The sequence below is a fragment of the Vidua macroura genome, chromosome 6, assembly GCF_024509145.1.
Source record: "Vidua macroura isolate BioBank_ID:100142 chromosome 6, ASM2450914v1, whole genome shotgun sequence".
Taxonomy (NCBI): Eukaryota; Metazoa; Chordata; class Aves; order Passeriformes; family Viduidae; genus Vidua; species Vidua macroura.
The window spans coordinates 33,899,179-33,920,382 of NC_071576.1; the positions used below are offsets into that span (position 1 = coordinate 33,899,179).

A 21,204-nucleotide genomic window follows, 5' to 3' on the forward strand; every position below is an offset into this window, starting at 1 on the left:
TGGGGATGAAGGACATGGGATAGCAGGGGACCCTGGCTCGTGTGCATTGTCTCACTTCTGCAGGGGAAACCCCAGGGCAGAGCCCAGCAAAGTGGGATCTCTTGCTCTTCCTCGGCTCCCCATAGAATGCCAGCTGGTTGTTCCTATTCCATGTCACCTCAGTGCGAGTCCCAGGACCTTACTTTCTCTTTCCTGTTTTGGTTGTGTATGCTGCTCTCATGTGCCACTCCACCCCTATCTGCCAGCTCCTGCAGTAGGCTTGTGGGCTCTTTGGGGTTGTCCTGTCAGCTGGCACTGCTGGCACTGTGGTGCTGAGCACAGAGGTCATGATCCACAACACATCCCATACTGTTGCATTAAGGTAAAGATTGAACCACAGTGGAGACCTGTGGAGTGGGAGTTGAGCTGCCTTCTTGACTGAGGTGAACTCATCTTCCTTACAGGCTCTTCATATGCCTCCGTTTCCCCAAAGTCTAAAATGAAAATTGTATCTAGTTCACAGGGCTTTTGGGCAGCTTAGCTTGCAAGTTTTGTAAAGGGCTGGAGATGAGAGAGGTAACCTTAGCAAAACATGTGTTTGAATTCTCCCTTTGTATACCCTTTGAACAAGGAGCAGGATTAGAAATGTAGCAGGTCATAGCGAATCTGCTGCAAGAGGAAGGTGTTGAAGGCACAGCATGGGCTGCTTCATGCACTGAACAATAGGATTTGTTAATAAAGGCTGTGTATTACCCACTGCTGTCTTTTGCTGTGTCTTTACAAGCACGTATTCTTGCAACTAATAAAAGTGATAAAGGACTGCAGGTGGACTGTTGGCTTCTGATTTCCATGTCCCAGTTGTGTTTGGGGCTGTGGAGACAAGTAAAAAAAGAATATAGTGGTCTCTTGGGCCCTATCTCTGCAGAGAAATTCCCCATGTTGTGATGTGCTTTGAGCACATATGGGTAATTTCTCAGTGTTGGTAGAGACCAGGTTTTTGATAAGCAGCTGCACGGTCCCTTTGGCACTACTTTCTTTCACCTCCTTCAGGGGCATCGTCCCTGCAGAGACCTGCCTCAGCTCCCTCTGCAGTGCCACTGCGGTCTCACAGCGCTGTCGGTGTCCCTGTACATCCCCAGGATGTGAGTGAAGCTGTCACGTGTGGCTGCCCCAGGGCTGGGAAGCTGTTTTGGCTGGTGAGATGATGCCTGGCTGGTTGTCCTGGAGCTGGAGGGTTGACTTTGCAGTCCAGGTTTCAAGGCTGCCATGGTTGGGCTGGGGCAGTGCTGTAACGTCTGACTGTTACGGCATGGTCACTGATGACATTCGGCTAAAGCTGCAGAAGATTATCTGCTTTAACCTCTTGTTTTCAATTCTCCCACTTCACAAATTTTTCATCTTGTAAGCTGTAATATGATCTTTTTTGAGGAGGCTTTGTTTAACAGTAGCAGAGAGAGAAAGCACCTGTGCTGAAATCTCTATCAGACAGTTTGTGGGCCTGTGAGGAAAAAAAAGGACTCTTTTTCTTGCCCTTATTGTTTTGGAAAACTGCCCTGAAACAGCTAGGGCTTGGCTGGAAAAGTGCTTCTAACCAATGAAAGTGTTTTCAGAGGTTCTCTGAAAAAAATCTTTCTGCTGGACAAAATTGGAAAAATTATGCTTGCTTGCATGCTGAGTGCCCTGAACAAAGTATTTGGTGCCAGAGTGTCATGCCCAGTAATGCCATGCTGTAACTTTGTGCCTTTTGGTACTAAGTATGCAGTAAAAAGTGTAATGAATAAGGAAGAGTGTATAAGAGCTGCAAAGGCAGTGCAGCTCCTTGGGTAACTGGTCAGTTAGTCTCTGAGTACAGGAATCTGGATACAGTGGCAGTGCAAATGGGAGCCATCACATCCACACAATGAAATTGAAATAATTGTGTGCTTCCTATGTAGTTCCCTGTAGTTTTATGTAATTGTAAAAAATAATGGTAAAGTACTGGAGTTAAAAACTGTGAATGGTGCAAGCACTCACTGCTAAGTCCTGGTGTGTGTGATCATGCTGTATTTCCCAAGTGCTGTAATATGCATGTCATTTTTGGTGGATTTTTTTTTCTTTGTACCTTTCAGTGAGATTTATTCAGATCTGCTTGTGTAGTAGGAATTATTAGCCACCAGGCTGCTGATGAAGTAGGCTGTATTTGTCTCCCAGCCTTCTGAAATGTCTCCATTTGGCTGAACTACCTGTTTTATGCCTAAAGATAGGGAACAGCCTCTCACAGTGACCTCTGAGGGATTGGCAGGAGCATTAAAAAACAGGTAGGGGCATAACCCCATTTCTGGCCTAGGGATGCTCAGTTGCCACATCTCTGTTGGTGCTTCACTTGCAGAGCTGGCTCCTCTGTCAGGGGCAGGCTGGGGTGAGCACAGGGGTGTTTCTCTCATTGCTCGCATGCAGGGTGGTGTTTATACTGAGCTTGGGTTGGCAGCAGAAGGATGGATGCTCTGCAATGAGGTAACCCTTCCAAAAATTCTCTTGAAACAAATCTGAATGAACTTGGTGTCTGTTTGTATCCTCCCTGTGTTTGGTTGTGCCGTGCCTTGGAATGCCACATTGCTGTGCCATACCTGCTAGCTGAGTGGCCCCATTGGACATTTTGGGGCATTTCCAGTCTGTGCTGGGAAAACTGGACCACACTGGCTGGGCACCCCAAAAGAAATTTTGGGAAGGGCTGGGAAATCAGCATTCCATCAGGACTAGCTGTGAATCTGTCAGGCCAGGAAACAATGAGATGAGGAAGTTAGGTCTGGCCTTGGAGAAGCTGCCCAAGCACCTATCAAAAGCTGCCTTTGGCTGAGTGTGAAAGGATTTTAAGTGAGCAGTTGGACTGCTGGCTCGGGTCCTTGAACAGACATCCATCTCATGCTACATGTTAGGCGAGCCGTGAGGAGGTGGTGAACAGTGAAAGCAAACACTCTCCTTACAGCACAGGATACAGATTGAGTCACATCAGGTAATAGGGAAAATCTGCTGATCTGCCTGCATCCTTACAGCATTATTAAAAATTATGCATTGTAAATTATTTACTCATTAATTTTTTTGGGCCCAAAACCTCACTTTCAGGAAAGACATGTTGGAGTTGAAAGGAAACATGGTGGGGTGATACAAATAATTGTGTGTGGCAGGGCTAATGTGAAATACAGGTTATGGCTACATTCTTCTCTCTGCTGCTGTTCAGCTGTTAATTGCGCATCACTGCCCTGTGTGGTTGGTACCTTTGCTACCCCTTGTATCTGTGACTCAAAAGGGCTACCTGGGTGCTTCTGCCACCCCCACGGGTTTGGATGTATCAGTCATGGCATGGCAATGTCATGGCAGCGCAATATCATGGCAGTAGTGTTCTCTTGCCCACCGCCAGCATCCCTGGGGCAGTGGAAGTCCACTTGCACTGAGGAATTGGAGGGGAAAGTGTTCTGTGAGGACCTTGTAAGAGACATTTGATGTGTGCAAAGCTGAGCCTTTTAAATCTTGATGCCCTAGTTAACAGGGATTTAGTCCTTCCAACCTGTCACAGTCCATTTCATTTTTCCCCCTTTCCTTTTAGTTAGAGGATCAAAATTGTCACATTGAGCTTAAAGGAGATTGGAACGCTCTGTATTCTTCTGCTTTTGCCCAATAGCTCCTAAGAGACATCATAAAGAATGGCCAAGAATGGATAAACAGGTATTAACACCACTGCAAGTGCTGAAGAAAAGGTGAGAAAACCCTCCCTCCCCTGTTGTGCCTGCATTATTGCAGGGTCTGTGCAGGACGCTCATCACCTCCTGAGCTGCGGCAGCTGCCCAACACACCGGCATCAGTCTGTGCCTACAGATTGCCCGGAGACAGGAGCAGGGACTTCGGACACTCAGCTGGGTAGGACCAGCAGCTGCAGGATGTGAAAGTGGTGATGGGAACTGGGTGTATGAAGGGATTCCCTTCTTATTCTTCTGTGTCTCCTGTACCATAGGAGCCATGCAAGGCTCCCCAGTTCACCAGTGTACAAGAGGAACTTGCTCCTGCCAGTGGGCTGCATGTTCAGAAATCCCAGTACGCAGTTCTGTGCAGTTCCTTCATCGTGGCTTCAGAAGATCTAAACTTTAAATTAAGTATCTTGACTTATTTTTGGGTGGGCAGGAGGGAGGGCTGTGGCTGGGTGGTGCTGTTCACCACGGAAGAATACTTAAAAGTGTTACTAAGTAGAAATGCAGGGTGACCATTTGGATTCCCTAGTTCGTGTAGCAGTGAATCTAAGAATTTAGGAAATAATGCTGCACGTGGTATTTATTAAATGTCCAGGAAATTGCTTAACTAAGTCTTGTGACAGATTCATAGAGTCTAGGTAAATTTTGAGCATCCACAGTACATCATCAATTTTCTTGTCCAGCTTTCTGTTAGTGCTTTTATGATTCTGCTAGAAATACACCTCTCACTGCTGCATTTAATTTCTTGGCTCTGGCGGAGCTTGAAGTGTGATCTTCACCATTCTCTGTGGCAAGGACAGCCATGAAGCATGTTGCCAGAAGGTTATTTTGAATCATTTGAGGCAATTTGTATCTTTGTGGTCTTGAGTAGGTGAGTTGAATTTGACTGGAAAAGATTTCCATTGAAGTCAGAATTTGCTTTAAATTTTCTCTTCAATATTTTTCTTCCCAAGGTAAATTCCTGTATCACTGTCCCATATCTGAAAGGGGTGAATTTAGATGCATTTTGATCAGTGCCTGTCAGCTGGGAGCCATATGAGTCAGATGCTGCTTATCCTGGGGCAGGCTCAGCATCTGTGCAATGCAGAGACCCAGATTTGCACTGGGTTGCCATGGGGGTGACTCCAGCCATTACCTGGAACTGCTTGGCAGGAGCTGGTAGAGGGTTGGCTGTGTGCTGAGAGTTCAGGTGCAAAAGGACAGACGTGGAGAGAAGCTGTTCTCTATGAAAACTCCTTTTCCCTGCCCTAGATATAACTCTGTGTACCAGGGGAGTGCACAGCTCACAGCTGTGTGTGTGTCTCTGTAGTAGGTTCTTCCTATATGTGAGGGACATGTTTGGGGCCCTTCTGTGAAGAGAGGGTGAGATAGGGAGACTAGTTGAACAATTAAACCATTAGGGGCTGCCACAAGCCTGCTTGGAGTTACCAGCTACCGTGCCATCCTTTTTCAAGCAATTTGAATGTAAGAGTAGTGTGAGATCTCCCATTTGTCTTGCTGCTATCCCAGACCTCGCGCAAGGCCTGTACTGCTGGGTGCTTCCTGTTTATCTGCAGATCTCTTTGGCTGTCCAGACTGCAGGCTCTTTCGTGCAAAAGTGAACAGAAAAGACAGCTTCTGTCCTGGAGTTTATAACCTCTGTACATGAGTGAGATAAAGAGTTGGGGATAGGAGGCATTCTTTCCCCCATTCCCCTAATGGAAAGCTGAGATTAAGCCTTGAGCTCTGCTGAAAGGAAACAAAGCATTATTCAGAACTGCTAACCTCAGGTTATTAACTCTGATGAAAATACCAGTGAAGACAAGACAAGACAGGTGTTATAAAAGAGTGGATTAGCTGAGAGAGAGTTGGAGTTAGTTGGTGGTGCTGCTGTGAGGAGTAAGGGTTAGGTGGTTGTGCTAGGGACAGGAAAGCGTCAGCCAGCTGGCTGTGTGGAAGGAAGAAGAGTCAGTGCTGTGAGGAGCTGCCCATGAGAACTCACAGAGAGAAGGTATGAACGTCTTACGGTAGTAAGATAAACTGACGGTCAGTCAATTGGTGCCAAGCACTGACACTGACACACATATTCAGTGAATTTGCTGCTGGATTCTGGTTACTACCCCAGAGACAATTAAAATTCTGTCCTGTGGTAGCTCCTTGGTTCTAACTGGCCATGCTTCATTACATTTTGCATTGGTAATACATTTGGACCACCTCCCAACTCTTTGTAACTTCTGTGACCGGTGATGGGTTGGCTACCTAAAACCACTTTAGCACATATTGTATGTAACCTGAGTGGGCTGGGACACCTTGGGGGAAACAAATTTGGCTTGTGGCTGCAGGGAACATCTTGAGACATCCCCTCTCCCAGATTACTTCAATTACCTCAAATGCCAACTTGGGTTTTGATGTACATTTCTTTCTGCATGTTCATTTTGGGGAAAGAAGTAGCATTTGAGACTAAGTTGCTGGGACATGAGACAGGTTAGAAAAAACTTCTAAGTGATGTGAAAACGTTAATCATTAAATCTGTTACCATGTAACAACATGATTTCTCATAATGATTAACTTCCTCACCAGGCTGTACTGGTGTAAATCTCAGGGTGTTTGCTGAGCTCTAGAAGCTGGACTTCAGCTTCTCCCACCACAGTCCAGCTGCTGAATGGTATTGAAACACTCCTTAACTGGCTAGGGTGATGAACAGCAGGGCTCCTTGGGGCTGATGGTGCTTCTTCATTCTCAATTCTGATTTTGAAGACTTACATTCTCAACGTAATCGGGGTAAAGTGAGGTTCCCCATGTTACATTGTTTTCAATGCCAAATGATATATTTAACCACGTGCTTAAACCAGTATTCTGTTTAATTTGCTCTTCTGAGTGGAGAATACACTGTAACACTTTCAATTGTTCTCTCTGCACAAAAAAAGAGTTTTCATCAGGGGATCTGTTCCTGGCATTTGCAGCATGCACTCATTTATTTTCTTGCTACCCTGTTCTTTGTGCAGATAGATGAAAACAGTGCCGGATGCTGAAATGCTCATACGCCTGGTCAGTGGCACGTGGCACAGGTTGTCACGGGCGCTACCGTCTGACTGGGCATGTGGCCTTCCCCGCAAGTTATTAATAGTCAAATGCAAGTACAGCGACATTGTCTACTTTTGTAGGAACAGAATTTTACAAGGGTGAATTTAGCTGGTTGTTCTCATTTTCCTTCAGATAGGAGTCCGAATGTCGGCCATCTGCTGCTGCCACTGCAGACCCAGCTTTGTGCTGAGAAGGGGTGCTTGGCTAGCTCAGGCTCCAGCAGTCTGGACAACATCAACTGCGAGATGAAAAGTTACAAATGGATGGCCAGACCTTTACCACTGTTGTTTTGGCGAGTGATATTGGGTCATATTGCAAATAATTCTGGAACGCAGGCAGGGAAAACTTGGCAGTCCAAGTGTGGGGCCCCAGGGTACAGCCTGTACCTGGGCTGGATAACCCACTCTGTGCAGCATGCTGGAGAGCACCTCTCCTGATCAGAGGGGTGAGGAGTAATGTTTCAAGGTCAGCAATAATATGCCACCTCAAGAAAGCTCCTAACAAGCACAAGCAACTCAACATCCTTCAGTAAATCTGTCTTTTTTGACACAGACTTGCTATTGCTTCTTGAATATCTCCACATGGTTCTGTTGGCGTAGTTGGAGTGGGCCAGAATTGGATCTGCAGAACTGGTTTTTCAGAATGACTCTGCACTGTAAGCAGAAATGGGCTCTTTGGACTTACTTGAGGGGAAAAGATGGCCAAAATAGACCAAAAGTCTGATGATCTAAAAGAAATACCTTTGCTCCTGAAAAGGGCAAGTAAAAAATCCCCACCTGTTTAGTAGTGCCATCCAGGCTCCCTATAGCTGTGCTTCCAGAAGAAATATGTACAATTCTCCTGCCAGTTCAGTACCTCCAGTGTTACCAAAGAGTGTATGAAAAACAACTGATGGGAATACCTTCAATGTTAGAGGGCAGCTCAGCTGTCTGTTCTCAGGACAGACACCAAGTCTGGCAAGGAAGAAGGTATTTACACTGTGCTTTAGTTAAGTGTTGACCTGAAAGAACTTGTCACTGTGCATTTCTCAAAAACATGTTTTAAAAAAACTCCATTAGCTTTAATGAAATTGACTTGGTATATTTCTGAGAGTGCGATGGTGTGAAGGCAATATTCCCCTTGATTTACTGAATTAGCTTATCTGAATTGGAGGAATTTACATGGTGCTTCCTTGGGATGAGAAAGATGTATTAAGAAGTGTGGAGTGCGGGACTTTTTTGTCTTTATTGTGTTCTCCTAGTATAGAGAGAGTGTGTAAGTATTAAAATATATTTAAACAATTTTAATACATTTTAAATATTTGAATGTTCACTGAAATGTAGACTCTTAATAGTGCCTTAAAATAACTGCAGCCTCCCTGCAGATGCTGAGTGCCTCCAGCAGAAATGGTGCCATGGCTCCTGGTGCTTCTGGCTTGCTTTGGGAGGTACAGAAACTGTCTGATAGCTGTTCCTTTCCCCTGTCCCATTCAATAGGTTGCCAATATAAAATGCAGTAAGCACAATGCTATGGTTTTAGTGTATATTGAGCCAGATTGGAACCAGTGTCTGGAACTAGCAGGAAAGATTATCTAAGGATACTGGGGTTACAGAGTTACAATGTGACTGGCCTGGAGCTGGTTGCTCTTTAAAGATATGTGGTTTGGGGGGAGAGGATTGCTGTAGAGGCCTGTCTGCTCCTTCAGAGATAATTTAACAGCCTGTCTTCCATTCAGGCAAGGGAAATGCTATCAGTGGATTTTTTCCTATTGCATTAAATGACCTGTCAGTATGTCATGGCCTAATTGCGTTACCCCAGAGAGCAAGGGATAGAGGATGATTTTCCTTGAAAGTTTTCTTTGCTGCATTGGAAAGGGACTGCTCCCATCTGATTCGGCTGCCAGGCAGCCAGATTTCTCTGTACTGGTCAATAAACAGAAACTGCAGTTTTATGCACCAGAAACTGGGGTACTGGCTGCTATAGCTATGACTTAATTGGTAGTGTCAGATTAGTTAGGACTTGGATATTGCATCAAGATAAGGATCTATCTACTAGAGATGTACACGTTGAAAATGAATCCATATATCTACATTAAACAGATTTGTAGTGGCATCTGTTCTGCCCAATGGTTTTTACAGGGAAAACAGTCCACAGACAATAAGACTGAAACACTTCAGTTGGCACTTTCAGTAATAAACATTTTTTGCATTGACAGGTCATGTGCACTTGACTCTTCAGAAATGTGGTAAGTGTTTAAGCATCTTCTTTTACACATCAAGAGTCTGAAGGAGGCTCAGAAAGGTTAAAGTCTTGATTTACACTGATTGCTCAGGCTCCATTGACTTTCTCTTTGAATGTCTTTCCCGCTGGGCATTTAACTGACATCCCCTTCCTTAGAGCTTCAGTGCATGTTTAAATAGTCATGGCTCTTCTGCAGGGAAGGCAGGGGTAATAGGGAAAACTGAAGTGAATATATCCTGCTGATGTGCAGTGCCAGCATGCTTTGCCTCCTGAGGATGATGCCTCTCCTCACTGGGTATCTTTAGGAGGCAGCACTGAGAGTGCTCAGGTCTCTGTTTGCAAGTGGGACATCTTGCAATGCTGCGAGGTGAAGGCCCTTGTAATAAGTGGCTCAAATGAGGCAGACAGTAACAAATGTCCCGGAATGGTTCATTGGGAACCATGGGAAGAGTGTCACTGTGATTTGTGCTTACCTAGCTATGCAATTGAATTTTATCCTTGAACTTGGTTCCTGGTTCAGACAAATTCCCTCATGTGAAACACATGCCATTTGCACAGGGTTCTTAATTAGAAGAATTCATCATAAGCATGGGCATCTTTCTCTTGTTATTGTGGCAGGGAATAGAGATCAGTCACATCCTCAGAAATGTGTCTGTTATTGTTTACTATTTCTATAGCCTTTCAATCCTTGATGTCTGCTGAAAGACGAGGTTCCTTATGATATTGCTATGCTACCATTATTATGCTTTTACTTAGTTAATGAACTAGTGACTTTTGAGTTGAAAAGTGGGGGGAAACAGGAGAAGCAAAAGCCAGGAGTTGAGGTAGTTCCACAAGGCTTGCTATCTGTTGATCAGCAAATGCTTAAAACTTGCATATTCAAAAATATCTAGCTCAGTAGGGATAAAGGGGGAAAATCACAGCATGCTGAAATTTTTAACAGCTGCCCTCTCCTAAAACATCTAAGTTCTCTTCCCCCATACTGCCACTAGAAAGGAAGGGGTAGAGTGCAAGAAAATAATTTGCTATGATAGTTTAAAAATTAACAGCTTGGCTTGGGCTGCATCTTGCACCCTGCTTTTTCTCTCTGCTCTCCCTCAGGTGGCCAACGCATGCCATTTTGGAAGCGTTCAAAGAAGAGAAAGTCCATTGTCTGTGCAAAGTTCAAGAATTATTAAGTTCTTCTATGTGAAGCCTAGCTTCCAGCACCAGGGATTAATTTCTTACTTTCAGGTTTTGAAGGGTCTGTGTCTTTTGCAGAGAATAAAGCAAGAACATCTTGCAGGCTGCAAAGCACATCAGCTTTATTGAAATGTTTGCCAGGGGTGCAGCAGGGCCCTCCTCCTAAACTAGCAACTATTGGACTACTGCAGAATTTATTTTGGTGTGTTTTTTAGCCAAAACCCCCCATTAAACTCCTTGAGGAATTTTTCTTTTAGCTGTTTAGTCTCCTTTCTTCCTCTCCAGATGGATATCATGGTATTAACAGATGGCTAAGGAGAAACGTTTCCTTCCCTGACTCAAAAGGAAGTGAACGTATGGAAGCTGTCTCAGGCATGTTTTGAGCCCTTTTCTAACTTGGCAAAGATTTTGCCCTCAACCCTGGAGCCTTGAGGACCAGTGTGGCAGGCAGAGGCAGATGGGGAAGCCCACATATGAGGCTCACAGGGGGAATGGAGTAAGTGTGTTTTGGGAGGGCTAGGGTTGTATCAGGTGGGCTCACTTGTACTGTACTGGGCCAAATCCCACTCTGGCTCTCATAGTCAAAGCTGATATTTTCAGCTGCTTCTGTCCTTTAAGCATAATAGCTAGGTCAATGTGTTTAATGAAGACTTGTTCTTCAGTGGCTGCTTTGTGCTGCTGAAAACAGCAGTTAATTAAATAAAACACTGTGGGTTTTAGAGTAGCAAGGTCTTTTGGGTGAAGGACTTGGGTAGATCTGGAAGTAGATGTTTGATGAAGCTGTTTTGTGCTTTGCAGTTTTCCCTTTAAGCTGAGATGGAAAGGAAGTGTTAATCATTTCCCAAGGGTGCTGCAAGATATGACTGCAGTCTTGTGAACATCACTGATTGTGTCCTCCAAAAGATCATTCTGGGATCACACAAATGGCAGAAGTGGTAGACAGCTGTGGTGGCTTGCTGAAAGAAGGGAGAATATTTGATTTGAGAGCCTGCAGGCAAGCTCCTCTTGCTCTGAGAAGGCACTGATCTTATATTTTGCTCTGCAGGTTACGATGAGCAACTATGCCATTCCACCAGATTTTGCCAGGTGCTGGTAGGGACACTGCTTGCAAGGTTGTGAAATGCAGGAGAAACTACTCTTACCAAGACATCCCTCCATCTATCTGCAAATAATGCCTGTATTTCCCTGGGTACTGCCTCCCCTCTGGGCTGTGAGAGAGGCAGAGGCTGAGTCAGTACAGACCCATACCTGTGGGAGATGTGGGCCCTGCTACGTGTAGGGACAGAGGTCATCTTCCAGTAGCAGGACTGAGAAGAGAGTGAGGGATATTAGTTGTATTTGGAAGGAGTGTGGGGGGGAAACAGGAGAAGCAAAAGCCAGGTTATCTCTACCAGAGGCTGGCTGTGGTCCTTGAGGAAAACTATTTTTGCTCTGTTGCCATGATGTTTGTACTCAAGGTTAAAGCACTTGGGTGGAGGTGAAGACACCATTCTGGTAATATTTTGCTTCAGGTGGGTTGACTGCAAAGAAAATTACTGTTGTTAGCGTGCTATTAACAGGGGGTATGAGAGGGATGATGTCTGTTACTTGCCTGGTAACATGAAAGTGTGCAGTGAAGGGTAACATAAAGTCATTATTAACTAAAATAAATTGAGGGAATTCTTCCCCCCCTTGATTAAAAACTTACTGCTTCACACAGGTTAACACAGTGCTCTGGGAAGAGATTGAAGGGATGAATGTGTGCAGGAAAACAGAGGGTGGGGATGGGTGTTCTATATATGCTTTTCCCACTTGCTGCTTCCCTACAAAATTTATCAGTCATTTGGAAATAGGTTCTGGCAATATTGCTCTATATGTTATAAGAGGAGGAGTCTGTTAAGAGCATATCTGATGGGTGAGGGAGTAAGTGTAGGATCTTTGATCTGTTAAGATGTTACCAGGTTAGAGATGGCTGTTTGCTGGGGTAGTTGCTGCACCCTCAGCTCCAGCTGAGCACTGAGTGGAGGACAGGGTGGAAAGCTGCCAGTTGGACTAGCAGCTCTCAGTTCAGCTCCAAGGACAGCTGGAGCAGCCTTGCTGGGAATATCCTTGCAGTCTGAGCCACTGGCCTAAAAGGCTCCATAACTCAGAGAGAATATTAACCTGTAGATAGAAAAGTCTGACAGCCTCTGACTCAGAGCGTCTAAGTGATGTGGGATGGGAAGAGCTTGCAGGGGGCCTGGCAGGATGGATAAAGAAAACTAATTTGGAGGGGAAGTCCATTGCAAGTAGCAAGATAGGACCAACTTTGTTTTCTTTTGCTTTTCCCCCTGGCTCTAGATTGCAGAGTATAGCAGCTATTTAACATCCCTGTAGATCTTCCTCACTTTCAGATGAGGAAAAAAAGGAACAATATTTTTTTTAGGAAGCCAAAGATATGGCTACATTCACAGTTTCTGAACTGAGTTGTATGGGAGATTTGTGCATGTTATTTGTGTCTGTATATATTGAAAGCCTTGAGGTTCTTGTGGCAGAAGATTTTTTCAGTACAGAGCATTTTTATCATCTTTTTACTTATTTCCCTGTTTTGTTCAAAGTACTAATTCAACTACTGTTTCTCCTACTCTTTGAGTGGTGCAAACAAACTACTGGCAAGCAATTTGGATACCTGAGCAAAAGCAGTGGAGATCAGAATGCCTCCCTGTATTTACCAAAAGAATTGACATACCTAAGAAGATGCCAAACCTGATCAATTTGGCTGATGCACTTCCATCCCCATCAAGCAGAGGTTTGTCCTGAATACCTTTCATTTAAAAGCTCCAAGGCATCCTGCAGAAATGGATGGTGGAGCAAACAGCTCTGGGACCCAGCTGCCTTTCTTCCTCTCCAGCTTCTCTTGTCTTGGGCACTCGTGAGCAAGATTTGGGGCTTCCAAGAGCTGGGGACAAGCCAGGTTACCCTCCTGTGTGAGGGTAAGCTTGCTCAAGACGGGATCACTCACAGATTTATCCTTTGATAAAGTCACCAGTGGCTTGCAGTGGGTAGACCCCTCTTTAGCTTGGAGGTGATCTCTAAGCCTTGCAGCAGAGGCCCCACCAGCCAAACCAATGAAATGCTTTCAACTCCATTGATTAAAACCACAATAAATGAGCATTTACTTGTGATTGCTATGAGAGTTGCAGTACCTCTGCCCATGAGATTTTAATGGATTTTTTTTTTTGTGTTCCCAAGTTAATCAGCCTCCTTGAGATAGGTATCTTTTCTCTTGGCACCTATCAGCATGTCTTAGACCTGGCACAGTAGGATTTGAACTTCTGACACTTCTTAATGCAGAGATATAAATTGCTATTGCATTGCCTTCACCACAGTGCATGGTCCGTGTCAATTGTCTCTCTCAAAGGCAGCCATTTCTGAAGCAATCTTTCTCATATTACAATTTTGCCTTCAGTGGGGAAAATCACTTTTCTGCAATGAGAAACATGATTTCTTGCCTAATCTCTGACTAAAGATCAGTGAACTTTTGAAAGATACCTTTCTGATGTCCTCTAATGAAATTATTCATTTTCTTGATCTGCGTGGCTGACAGATATCTGTCAATTCCAGGCCTTTAGTGTTGCAGCACAAACCTGAGCTGCCTGTGTTTAAGGAATGAGTATTCATTTGCAGGAGCTGTATCAGGCAGTTACCCTCTGTGAACAGGCCTACAGACGTGGGTTGTGTGCAGTCCAAGTGCATCAGCAGGATAGGTGTGCAAAAAATTGTTCCATTTTATGATGGACATACCTCACAAAGGTTTGATGGTGGGAGACAATTTTCTATTGTTTAACTTCACTGGTTTCTAATGAAGTGTGCTGCTAAGCTTTTCTGCTCCACTAGCTTGGGGCATTGGTTGCTTAAGTGCCAGCTTTCCAAAATTACCCAAATGTACCAAGTGTTTGACTCTTAAAAAAAATACAAAAGAAATCTTCTGGCAAAAGAATATGTATCTTTCTGCTTCTGGAAGGATTCTCCTGTGGGTAGCCTTGATTCTGAACATGACTACAGTTAGTGCTATTTGAGGAGTAAATAGGTGTCAGTCAACTTTTTTTGTCTTTTTCACATGTTTTGGAATAGCCTGTAAATGGTATGCTGAAAAACAAGCTGTTGTCCAAGCTGTGTGTTGATATGGCAGGCCTGGAAAACAGTCTTAGGGTAGTTGTTTTAAGGCTTCTGAAGATCACTACCAGACCCTGAAGTAAACTCTAGCACTGAAGGAAAAGTTGGCTTTAGGTTATTTGTGCTGGTCTTGTAAGCTCCTTTTGGCTGGGCTGTTTGAGGAAGAAGCTGAAAGTGGATGCTCCTAAGAATCTGATGCATGTTCTGAGAAAAGTTAATCACGAGAGCTCCCCAAGAGGTGAGAAGTGCAGTGATGTGGTGCTGATCAGCGTGGGTAGGAAGCAGCACCATGCTGGGTGCAGGTGTCAGAAACAGCTTTGGTGAATGAGGTGGGCAGAGCCCTGCAATCACAGCGGGGCTGAGGCAGGAGCTGAGCATCTCCTCTCAGCACCCTGCTCCCGGGCAGGAGGCTGTGCCACATCCACAGCACACTGTGAGGTTTCCTTCTCACATAACTGGGAACTGGTTCTGTGTGCACCGGATAAGGACTTAGCTTGTTTTGTTGCTTTTGTTTTTTTTTTTTTTTTTTTTTTTTTTTAAAGCTAAAAAGTACTGTGGTATTGCTATGGTAACAAACATCTAGAAATGCAAGCAGATCTCTGTATTAACTGTAGGTTTGAGCTTTATAGCCTGTGCCCTGGTGGTTGCATATGCAATCAGAGAAAGAAATGTGCTGTAAAGGGAAACTACAGCAGGTTTATGATACTTTGGGGTCTTTCCAAATATGAGACCTACTGCTCCCTCTGCTTGAGACAGGCTAGGAGCAGTTGCAGGCTGTTGGTGTGTGTCTGTCACTGCCTGTTTGCTACCCATCCAGGCAATGAGAGATGAGCAGCCAAATGCACTCTGGAGCACTGGAATATCCTGCAGTTTGAGTTTAAGAATAGCTTGGGTCTTTCATCAGACATTTGGAGGGCTTAGACTAGTTGAAGGAAACTGGTGTCATTTGCTGCTTCCAGCAGCACATTCAATGGCAGGCCTGGGAGAAGGCAAAGGGAGTTCAGCTTCTTCCCTGGTGTGGTGCTTATTTGTGTGTGAAGTGGTTATGGGTTTTGCTGTGTTTTCATTCTTGTTTTCCATTTTTCTACTGTTTTGGGCAGTGTTAAAATCCTACAAGAGGGAAGGTACCAATAGCAGAGCACACTGAGTTTCTGGCAGAGATGGAGCAGGTCCTTCCACAGCATGCCTATGGCATGGGGTTTCTTGGTAGCCTGGATAGCCATTTTCCTTTCCACAAGCATCCACTGGAAAATACTGCAGGACTGGGCAATAGATAAGGAGAAGAAGGGAAGGAACTTCCAGAATGACCATTACAGAGGTGTAGGGGATTCTGCTATAATTATAGAGCTGATGTTAGAAGAGGAAAAGATCTGTCCTGAGAAGGCCTGACTTTGAAGAGGAGAAAAAAACCTCAAAATGACAAAGATGATGAGGGAACTGGACCATCTCTCTTGTGAGGAAACACTGAGAGAGCTGGGCCTGCTTAGCCTCTAGAAGAGATGACTGAGAGGGGACCTTTTCAGTCTTCCACAGAGAGTGTCAGAGGGTGGAGCCAGGCTCTGCTCCACGGTGCTGAGCAATAGGACAAGAGGCAACGGGCAGAAAATGATGCACCTAAACATGAGAAGGAACTTCTGTCCTCTGTGGGTGACTATCCACATGGAACAGATTGCTCAGAGAGGTTGTGGAGTCTTCCTCACTGGAGATATTCAAGAACCATTTGGACACAATCCTGTGCCATGTGCTCTAGGATCACCCTGCTTGAGCAGGGAGGTTGAACCAGATCACAGACTTCACTGTGATCCCTTCCAACTTCACCCATTCTGTGATTCTGTGAAAATGCTGCCTCCTAAAAAAGAAAAGTCTTTTTTCCTGCATCCCTTCCTAAGGGTGATCCTGACAGGATCCTAGCATATGTGAAGGAAGCTGCCTCTTGGAATGCAGAGACTTCTCTGGCTTAGTGCTGCTCTGGCTCCCCTTGGGACCAAGTTGCAGGCCTGACTATGATTTCAGGCTTCAAATTTTTTAAATTTGCGAGATATCAGTGGGGCCTTGATCGGAACACTTTTGGCACGCCACTTGTTTCTGAGGTACTTTGCACATGATTGCAGGGAAGCAGAGGAAGAACTCCAGAGAGTTCAGCCTCCTGCATGAGGGCACATGTTGGAATTATGTGCAGTCATGCCAGTTAAAGCTTTTAGTGGACATGCATGATAGAAGTAGCTTTGTATTGACACTTAAAATTCAGGATTGCCCTTTTTGTTGAGTACCTAACCCTACAACCTTAAATATGCCTTTTTTATTTTGGCTTGGGGAGGAAGGGACAAGAGAGAAAGAGAGCTGTAAGCTGTATGAGTGACAGTTGTATAAAGACCTGTATATATTGACAGATCATGAAGAGTCCTTCATCAGTACATATCTTAATCCTAAATATCTTAATTAGGGAGAAATGTTAAAGACTGCTGTCCTGGCAGTTGGCTGGATTGTGAGCAGTGAGTGCTACTGGGCATGAGAGCTAATGTTCACATGGTGGCTGCAGGGGCCTCACTGGCAGCTGCCTTTGTGCTAATCAAAAATCAGATTTGAACAGTTAAGTCTGTTTTGTTCAGTACAAGGTGCTCTGCTAAAGAGTGTTAATCTTTATTGGCATTTGGGTGTGTTGCTGGTCCGGCTGCCTTCAGCACTGGCAGAGAGAAGCTGTCTGGAATGGGGCATGGAGATGAGTGCGCTGCCTGCATGCCATTGGTCCATGGTCAGACTCATACAGAACACTTTTTACATTCAACCAGCTAAGGTAAGAAGTGCTTATTCTAGACTGTAATGCAGAATTACAAGCTAATTTCTCTTTCTCATTAAACTTTTATGATCTAGGGACAGGCCTCCTGCTTCTGTATCTGTAACAGTCCTTTCAAGTTTTTGTGGGTTTTCAGGGTTTGGAGAGTTTTTAGAGTTTATTTTGTGATATCTTTGATGCTTGCAACCACAGTTCTGCTTTTGGTTTTATGACTTTTTTTTTTAATCTACTTTGAAGAAACCTCTCAGCACATTTCCTTTCCTTCCTTGTTCATATTTGTTCATTGCCCATGTTCCTTTGTGGAGCCAGAAATGCTGAAACCCAACAAGAGCAAGCCAGAAATGTGAAGAATGTCTCAACTTTTTTTTTTTTCCTGTTTGGGAGAAAAAGCTGTTTTACAGACCCCATACATCAAACAAGCTGTTTTGCTTTTAATCTTTACATCACCACCACAATTTCCAGAAAGAAGTTTATACATTATTTGTCTTCTGGGTAATGAAGGCCATTTACAATATAGTTAAAATGGTTTCTGAACAAGAGCCATTTTCCAGAGCAAATAAGGAGTTGTAAGAAAGGGAGCCTTAATGTGCTAAGCAGTTTAATTTTTCTGAAATTCAGACAGATAGCAGGAAATTGGGCCCTCTGTGAGTACTCTGTGTGTGTTTGTTTCTCCCTGTTTGTATTTTTATTGTGGCTGAAATGCTGCTGATGTCACTGACAATTTTACCACTGAATTTAACTAGCAATTTACAATCACTCAGAACTTTACATTGTGTTTTTCTGAAGACAAACAAAGCCTATGTGCTTCATGTAGCTTTGTGTGGAGAGGAGAAAGCAGAACTCACCAAGCAGTGCTCATCCTCATGAGCAACCCTGTGGGTTTCATGGAGCTGTGACAAGACTGGATGTGTCTACATTTATTTTTCATTCCTATTTAGGAAGGCTGCTGAAGGCCTGGGCAAGGTTCTTTGACCAGTGGCTTTTTGGAGTTGTTCTCTCTCTTTGGTGAAAGAGGTCTGTGTGGTGGAAAATGCACCTGCCCAGTGCTCCTTTGGCCATGGGAGGTAGGTGAGGCTGTTGTGTTGCCCAGGGTTGTGAGTGGAGATCACTCAATCCTACTGGTCATACTCAGCTGTCATACTTCAGAAGAGGAGAAATTTTAAAAAGCATCTGATCTTGAGAAGGGAAAGCTGTCTTCTTGACAGTATTGGTTATACTCACACAACATCCTTGAGAAGCCAAAGGTTAGGATCACTGCCCCAGTGAAATTAAACAGACACCCACATTTCTTACTGTGACCCATACATGAACTTTGAAAAGGGAAATCTTGCTCACAGAGTAAGAAACTGCTGAGCTGATGACCAGGTGAGCTGGGTGGCCAGGAGAGGAGTCTGGTGTGTCAGGAGTGCAGTTTTTGGGTGAGAGGGAAGTGGGACTTGGTTATATGACTGGGAGCTTTTTAAAAATGGAATTTGGGCAAAATTTCATTAGTTGAATATGTGGAGAAAAATTCCAGACATACCTTTTCATAAATGAACTCAAAACCAGCAGCTCCCAAAATCTGCTTGATCATATTTATGGTTAAGCCAGGTCAGAAGAAACTATTATAGCCCAAGGTGTCTGTAGTGGTGTTATTGATGACCACAGAACATTCAAATGTTACTTGTTTTGAAAATCAAGTTCTTTACCTTCTGGGTTTTGAATTTCTAGATATCCACCTTTTTCTTTTTTGCAACTTTGACAGCGAAAATTTATCGTATCCATAGAAAAGCCATGAGTTGTCCTAACAACGCAACCCAGGAGTTGTATCTTTACAAGATGTTCTTATGATACAGAACTTTGAGCATTGTGTGTGCAGAATCAGATGATACCCTTTGTATTGGACAGGGATTGATTGAGTAATGGATTTTAAAGATCCTCGCTATCACTGACTTTGTTTTGCTGCAGTTTGCACCTGCAGAATGAGACAAGGGGCTGTGTGAGGGGCTGCAGAACTTTGTGCCTGGGTGGAACGATATTTCTATGAGCAGTGGCTGTGGCAATACCTGTTCTGAGTGTATTTTTGTGATGCTTCCGTGGTTCTGCTCTTCCTATTGTGCCCAGCTCTTTCCTGGTTGACAGTGACTAAATGGCAGAGCTGAGGGGCTGTTGAGGGGGCCTCTGTTATTAGTGTGATTGAAGTCTAGAATGGCAGAGGCCTGCATAGCATAACACAGGTGTTTTTCATATCTGACAGGCATATATGAGCCCATTGCATGATTCTTCATTGGTATGCATGCTTGATTAAATTTGCTGTTGGGGAGGTGAATTTAATGCCTTTGCAAATGGAGACCCAAACAGTAGCAGGGTGCAGCCCTGAGGGTTTTGTCAGTTCACATTGATTGCTAAGTCCTGGAATTGGAGCAATGCAGTAAATGAAAAATTAATCAATTAAAATGGAATATCATTTGGCTCCTAAACAAAATGGCAATGGCCTGATAGTCTCAAATCTTCATGGACGAATAGGAAGTCAGTTTTTCCACTATTAGAAAACAATGTTGCATGCTGCAGGGCTGGATGCCTAGCAGAGATGATGTCTGAGTGAAGAAGGTCTTATACAAAGGGACTCATTTTTGTAATAAATCATGGATGTATATGCACCATTACTGTTGTCACTACAGAAGGAATGCCTGTACAATCTTTGGGAGTAGATCTCATAGCTTCAAGCCTCCAAAATACAAGTTTACATTGTAAGCTGAAGGTCATTCTTGAAATTCTCTAAGAAACCAGGTCATGATTCAGCAGTGACATGAGGAGCTATATTAAGTCACTCTGCTAAATGTCACTTTGGTTGCTGGTTTACAGACAATTTGCATTTTCATATTGGGCCTGTTTGTCTCCCAAACAATATGTCCTGCCTAAAGCCTTTCTCTGTGATGTTCAAAAGCTAATGTGGGGATGAGCTGTGTGGAGCGTTGTGGCAAATTACTTGACTCGTCAAGGTCAGATCCTGTTCAGGTGTTATCTCCTGGGAAGACAAGGTCCGTGCAGGCTCTGGGGCTGCGAGCCAGCCTCCAGAAGCAGCATGGTACTGGGCCCAGCTGGCACAAAGGCAGGAAGGAGTGTGGCTCCTGGGGCCAGGCTGCCACCCGGCTCCATCTGCAGGATGCCTGGTGCAGCTACCTGTGAGAGGTGTGACAGGGTCAGCCCGGTGATTAACATGGGGAGAGGGGAGAGAGTTGGTGCAGAATTGGTTGATATTTAAAATCATGGCTGTTTGAACAAGACCTGCTAACAAAAACACATTAGAGGAAAATCTGTCCTTGTTGGAAGACGGGGAGAAATTCCCACCTCCTGCTGTGGGGCTGGCTTTGTCCCTGGTGGGGGTGTGAAATGTCCTGAGGCATCCCTTTGTCTTCCTGGCTCAGCTGTGCACGTGTACAGTATTTTTGTGGGGTGAGAATGTTGGCTAGTTGCAAAACAGCGCTATTTTATTCTTAATCTTCTAATCTCAATTTAAAGCTCTTGAGGATGAATGATTAAAAAGGTACTTCGGCTTCCTTTCTCTAGCCTTAGCAAAAATCCCTTACAGTGTGATCTTGAAGGCAAAGAAAATGAGCCGCAAGCTTAACATAATTAAATACTTTAATACTTGGAGTGAGTGGTGCCCGCTTCTCAGTGCCAGCTGACTTCTGCTCATCTCTTAGGTAACCAGTTCACCACTTACTATGTTAGCAGCTTATGAGGCTTAAAGTTGCCATCTCTTTTTCTGTGAAAATATCTGTGGCAGCATCTGTCACTCCAGACAGTTGTGATTCACTGGGAGGAAGGACTGAATGTAGGTCACTCAAGTTCAAAGGAAATAGATTAGTACATCAGCAGGCAGGCACATACACATGTTGTCCCTGTGCAGACAGCGTAGGTGGGGGAGTGGGCAGAGAAAGATGCACTTTATGTGACTGATGATTTATGAAGACATGGACCACCCTCATTTGAACTGTCTTGTCAGCTTTTTGGCTGTTACCAGGTGGCCATGGGGTGTCATCTTGATACAGAATGCCATATGTCAGTCTGTCTTGATACGGGTGCTATAAATCAGGGTTCAGGTAACACCCAAGTGGCCACAGAGTA

General features: G+C 44.3%; 1 protein-coding gene across 5 annotated transcripts in view; it reads left to right on the forward strand.

Annotated features, from left to right (window-relative positions):
• GALNT16 (polypeptide N-acetylgalactosaminyltransferase 16) overlaps window positions 1-21,204 on the forward strand; it is a 76,396-nt gene that overhangs the window by 8,183 nt on the left and 47,009 nt on the right. The window contains exons 1-3 of one of the 5 annotated variants that reach the window (XM_053979811.1): window positions 7,205-7,292; window positions 8,117-8,190; window positions 8,959-8,988. The exons of 3 other annotated variants lie outside the window; for them this stretch is intronic. The gene's annotated coding sequence lies outside the window, so the exon portion shown is untranslated. Of the gene's footprint in view, window positions 1-7,204; window positions 7,293-8,116; window positions 8,191-8,958; window positions 8,989-21,204 lie in introns of those variants that run through there. One more of the 5 variants, XM_053979812.1, reaches the window with a different exon arrangement.